The sequence below is a fragment of the Haemaphysalis longicornis genome, unplaced genomic scaffold (genome assembly GCF_048455015.1).
Source record: "Haemaphysalis longicornis isolate Haplotype H1 unplaced genomic scaffold, Haemaphysalis longicornis Haplotype H1 scaffold_10, whole genome shotgun sequence".
NCBI lineage: Eukaryota > Metazoa > Arthropoda > Arachnida > Ixodida > Ixodidae > Haemaphysalis > Haemaphysalis longicornis.
This window is the reverse complement of record NW_027526204.1, coordinates 91,591,529-91,597,528: the sequence shown is the minus strand read 5'-3', so window position 1 is coordinate 91,597,528 and position 6,000 is coordinate 91,591,529.

The window sequence follows — 6,000 nt, the reverse complement described above, 5'->3', positions numbered from 1 at the left end:
ACTTCCATCCCTTTTAAATAAATACGTTGCTTAGAGTTTCAATTTATCTACATGCTCATTTCGTGAATTACGTGGTATATATGCGAAAATGTGATATTGTTCATTGCTCTCTGTGGTACTGTACACGTGACGTAATTATACTCCAGATGTAACTATGTAAAAGTTCTTTGTATCTTTTTGTATCTTTGTATCTTTTTTCAATGAGGCAATTTGGGCCCCTTTTACAAATGTATCCTGTTGCAACTGTGTTTCTTTTGTTGCGCTGCCCAACTGCTGCTAATTAAGGGAGCTGCGGCTTCGTCAAGCTGCTTTAGACAGCTTTTATCTGCAGTTCTCCCTGTCTGTATCTACAAGGCGGAAATAAACATTCTTATTATTATTATTAAAACACGCATGGACTGCCGACAGAGCTCAGCACATTTTTTTTCATTCCAACTTTTTAAATGCTACTTTATCTTTATGCGCACAGTGGGCAATGGTATCATCATGCTGGATTCCAATGTGCCAGTGTATTTCTCCAACAATGCTCAAACCATAGAAGAAATCAGTGTTTCTAAAATAAACCAAACAGAACAAGCTATTCTTAGTTGAGCGCCAGTTTTTTTTGTGTGAGCCATGAATCTGGCGGAAAAGCCAGCTTGTTCTATTTCACACATCTAGAGAATGTAGAAATGTGTGGAAGCTTACCTCAGGTGCCACACACACCTGATTGAACATAGCTTGCACCATATGCAAAAAACAGTGAAAACATGTCTGTTACTGGTGGCTGGTCACAGAAAAGAACGAATAAATGCCGGACTTTTTTGAAAGACAACTCTAGCAGCAAGCCACACGGTCAGCAGAAGCAGCGCGACACAGGACAGTGAGCGTGCTGACTCACTGAAAGACAGCATAACTAAATAAAAATACCTTGTATCCATTAAAATTTTCTGCCAATCCATTATGGTGACACAATTGCTACAAGCGCATTCTCGTTGCACCATATTTTGCAACAGCGGATTTTGTGGTTTGTGGATGAATACCATGCTACTTTGGCTTTGTTTTTAAACTTAATGAGTACCCAAAATCGCACTATTGTCAGTGGCCTCTCAATTTAGCGAAATGTCGATGCTCGTCTGGTAACACTTATGTAAACAAACTTCCAAGATGGCTGCGTCCATGTCTATTTACGTCATGTGAGTTATCGAACTCAAATACCGCTTAATAATTATTTACGGTCTATATTACGAGGTTTTGGAGCCTAAGTGACGCACTCGAAGCCCAAATAGCTTCGAAGCCTACCGATTATCTAATGTTAAGCTGTGTATAGTACAAATACCAGTGGAATCGGCCGACCTGCTTACCGACCGGCGTTGTTGCACGTCAGGTGGCTATAACTTGGTTGCTTCATTGTTTGCGGCAGCGCCGTTGTTTTTATAGTACTCCTTTGATGTTCAGGCATGATTTGCAGTGAATGTAACCTGCCTGGTTGCATCGATATCGTTGAAAACCGCGAAGAATGACCGTTACGATTTGCCGATCTTCGGATCAAGAACTTGTGACGATGCGATGACGATTGGATGTCTTGCGACAGAGAGAGTGCGAATCAGTCAGTCATCGAACATTCTTTTGAAAACATTTAAATGTGATGAAATCTGATTTTTATGAGTTTGAAATTTACGGGTAAATTTGTCCGCGGTAAGGTGAGGTGACGCTCACAAATGTCGCAAACATCGGTGGCGCAGCTGCTTGTGGTGCGGACATTCAATGAGAATGTGTAGCGAAAATTAGACGTTGATTAAACACTGAAAGCGTGCATATTAACCGAACCTAATAGACAGGAGGATATTGCAATAGACGTTTGCATGTTTTGGAACATGCAATGAGCACCTTGCTTACACGTTGTTAGACTTCGATGGCCAAACAATTATGGTGCTTTTTGCTTCAGCTATCAAATATTACCCCACAATGGAGTAGGCTGGAAGGCTATCCCCATACACTGCAGGGTGTCATTACGTTCCAATGTCCATGCAATGCATCCAGTACTGGGGCCCCACTGTCGCTCAGCTCAATGCTGGGGAGTGCCACATTTTATCAGAAAATGTGATGTGTGCCTGACTGTATCAAAATTTGCCCGGATCCTCAGTAAAAATGTCAGGAGTTCCTCCACCATAATTTACTCTGGCTGGTGTTGTAGTAGCCAAGGCCAAAAAGCATTGGATAAGAAGCTATACACAAGTTTATGCATCTTGCCTAGCCACTAGTGCGTATGTATACAAAATATGCGGGCACACATATATGCATACACCAGCATATATTCTTACAGAATGCAATGCATGCTAGATGAAAAAAAATTGTTTACCTAATGTCAATTGATGTGGTAGTGCTTGAACAGACACTAAGCACTGCTTAGTGACTGTTACTTATCTTGTTTTGTGTGACTAGTTCAGCCACTATTCTGGGTTCGACAGTGCATGATGACCTTGGCATTGTTTATGCTGTGAAGTTCTAAAAGCATGTAGCTAAGACGTTGTGCTGCTTACCACGAGGTCGCGGGTTCGATTCCCGGACACGGCGGCCGCTTTTCTAATCGAGGCGGAAAGCGAAATCGCCCGTGTGTACGAGGTTGCGGCGCGCGATAAAGATCCCCAGGTGGTCAAAATTTATCCGGAGCCCTCCACTATGGTGTGCTCTGCCTCATCACTTGTGTTGCATCGGCGCGTTAAACCCTACAATCAATCAATCAAGTTCTAAAAGCGTGATGACGAACACGATATCAGCTGAATTGCATGGCCTGTTTCTTTGAAATATATTGGAGGGTAGAAGAGAAAATGTTTGGGCATGTTGGTTCATACTCACACGAGAAACATAGTGCAGTACAAACACAAGTCGAGGATGAGACAAGTGCAAAGTTTCAACAAATTCTTTATTGGAGGACCAGCGCATATAAACACATCTGGCTTGTAAGAGGAGAACAGGAAACAAAAACAAACAGCAAAATATGAGAGACGAAAACCGCCACGTGGTTTTCAGGGCGGGAAAATAAAACGTACAAACCACATACAGACATCTGGCCACTAGAGAAACGCTACTTTTTGTGCACTACTTGCCACGAATGGGACTCCATTTTTCAAATTGATGAATACCAATGCGGTTGTGTTTTAAGAAATATTACAAAAGGCAAAAGTAGCAACTGGTCCTGATAAATAGTGTTTTTAAAAGTTCCCTCAGCTTTCTTGCAATTCTCAAACTTACTAAATTTAAATAGGTATAAAATGGAATCACTAAGCTCACATGCCAAATTATTTCGGTGTCTGCGCTTGTGTCACTCAGTAGTGTAGCCCCAAGCTAGCACATCAGGATGGCTAGGTTCTGCTGTCTCACCTTTCGGAAGACGCTTCACTCCGTTTTCTTTATGCCGACGCGCGGGCAAGCAATGGCGGAAGCGTTCACCGCTCTAGCCAGGCCGTGGCCGACGCTGCAGCGTTCGAGATGCCGCCCCCGCGAATTTCAAGCAACACCTGGAAGAATCTCTGCTTCACTCGTGTTAGAGCCACGTGTGAGAAGAATTCAAGGGATATCCCACGGGCAATTGTTGTGGGTGTCGTTTAAAGCTTTGCTTTCCAACTGTTTTTCGTTTGGATGTTTTTCTCTCTTTCTCTCCTATTACAAACCAGATGTGTTCATACACACTGGTCCTGCAGTAAAGCATTTATCGAAAGTTAGCTCTTGTCCCGTCCTCACCCCATCCTTTGCTTCTACTGTGCTGTTTTCTGTGTGGTCTAACATTGTTACACTCTTTCTTTTTTTCTTTGTTGCACGCAAATTTCTTGCTCCATGCCCTTGATTGGCAGACTTCACAGGTTTACAAAATGACAGATGCAATTCAATAAGGTAGGGCACCTAGCAAACTTATACTAAAATGTATCTGTACTACTTGGATCACTACACACTGTCACAGCCATCACAAATTCGGGGGAGGAGCCGCACCCCACTAATGAGAGGGTGGAAAATGATGAGTGGGATCACAACTGTGCTTAAAGAAGCAGATGTGGTCCTCACTAGTGTAACAAAGTCATGGAAGCGTGATGCAGCTTCTTATGTGTGACAGTTACGAACGAGTACAATGCCGCTGTCTCCCTTCCGCATCATCATTCCTTCTCTCGGCCTTGCCATCTTTGACATGCTGCCCACGTCATCCAGCAAGATGAAGAGCATAACACTATGTCACCCATGCCTCATTGACATGAGGCCTCCTTTAAGGAGTTCGTGTGTGTTTGCTCATGAATATATGTGAAATTGCATTGTGCCATGTAATCCTGTAAAAGGAGAAATTGATTTTGTTCTCCTTGCAATCATTTGTCTAACTGTTACTGCCCATTTTTTGCCAGGACCTGTTACTCCAGGGAGCCACAAGCCAGGACGCAACAAACTTGGTGTAAACTTGGCACCACTGGGTTTATGTTGCTGGAGCCCAACTTTTGTTCGTGGTCCGCGGAGTAGGGTGCCTCATCTGTTTGAGCTGCGTGTTAGAGCCAGGACACTTGCGGAGCAAGAAGGAAGTGATTGTTATGGAGCGATTCAGTGATTTTGTTGCTCATGCCCTGGCAAAGTGCAAAAAGAATAGTTTTGCAAATAATTATTAACACTGCTAAACTTTTTTCTTTGCGTGCGCGTATGACAGTACTTAGTGGTGCTTTGTATCATTCGGTACTGAATTTTATCATTTTAGCTCTGAAAGCATTTCCAGCCCTGTTATAAGAAATTTTAAGTTTCCATTGCTGTCAATGCATACATTTATTGCAGCTTGCCTTCTTTTCTGTACAGCAGTTAAAATTTGTAGATTTTTAGATAGTGTAGTTGCAGACTATCGGCTAATTAAACCACCTGGGTGCATTAGGACTGTGCGCACAAAGGTAATTTTATTTGTCTTCATGACCAAATTGGCTGCACTAGAAATGCATGCCTCGGGCAATATTTTAATGACAGCGGCAGAGCAAGCATTGAGTTAAAAAAGAAATTCAGAGGGGGTGTATGAAAAACAGTTTTAGTCCCAACCAGCTTTATAGATAGTGACCTAGCCACGCTTGCCGATTCCGCGTGCCAAATTTGTTTTTCCTTGTTTGGCTTTTTTTAGTTCTTTCCTATGCCAGTGCACCAGCTTGTGCTGCTTGTGATCCCCATTCAAGCGTCGTGCGCTATTTGTTCAGCCTGTCGTTGACGGTATTTCCTCTCTTTCTCAGTGCGTTGCACTTATTATTGTCCCATTGACACTCTGCGAAGTACAAACCTACCATGGGCTCGACCTAGTGCTTCAGTGAATCGCTTTCTAAACGAAAATATTACTTGCTAGGTTGCAAAACGCATGCACCCGGTCGGCGTCCACAGAATGCGTATTTGGATATTGTTTACCAAACGCACTCACAACAGCTAACAATTTCCTTACAGGCTCCTAGCATTCCACGTGTCACAGAACGGTACACACATCCATGACGTTCTACGCAGGTCTGTTCCATGAAGCGGACCAGAAAGAAATAAACACGAAGAAGCACTTGGCATGCACTGTTGCAAATACTCCTCAAGAAAAAAATAAAACACAGAAACATTTGGTGCTTCGTCAATTCCGATTTCCTCGCGACACGTTCCATAAGACGTACAACACAAAAATAAATGTGATTGCAAAGAAATTGCTCCTGCAGTCTTTTTGGCTCTCTGCTTCAGTCAAGGAAGTGTCGCAGCAGCATGGATAGTGATTCTGTAACAAGTAGCTGCAGTGAGTGCGCTGTCGGCATTGGGAGAATGCTCGGCAACAAATCTAACCAAAAGAAATGCTTTTGCTCTCTCATCCCCTAAGAATATGATTATGAATCCTGTGCAATTGCCTTGCGTTGCACTTTCAGTGAACCTGATGGTGTATGTTGCATATAGCTGAGCAAGGCCCGCAGCAACCTGGCCAAAGCATTTTTCATTTTGGTTCCTATCGCTTTGGCATGAGGGCGTGGCTCAAAAAGATATGCTGAA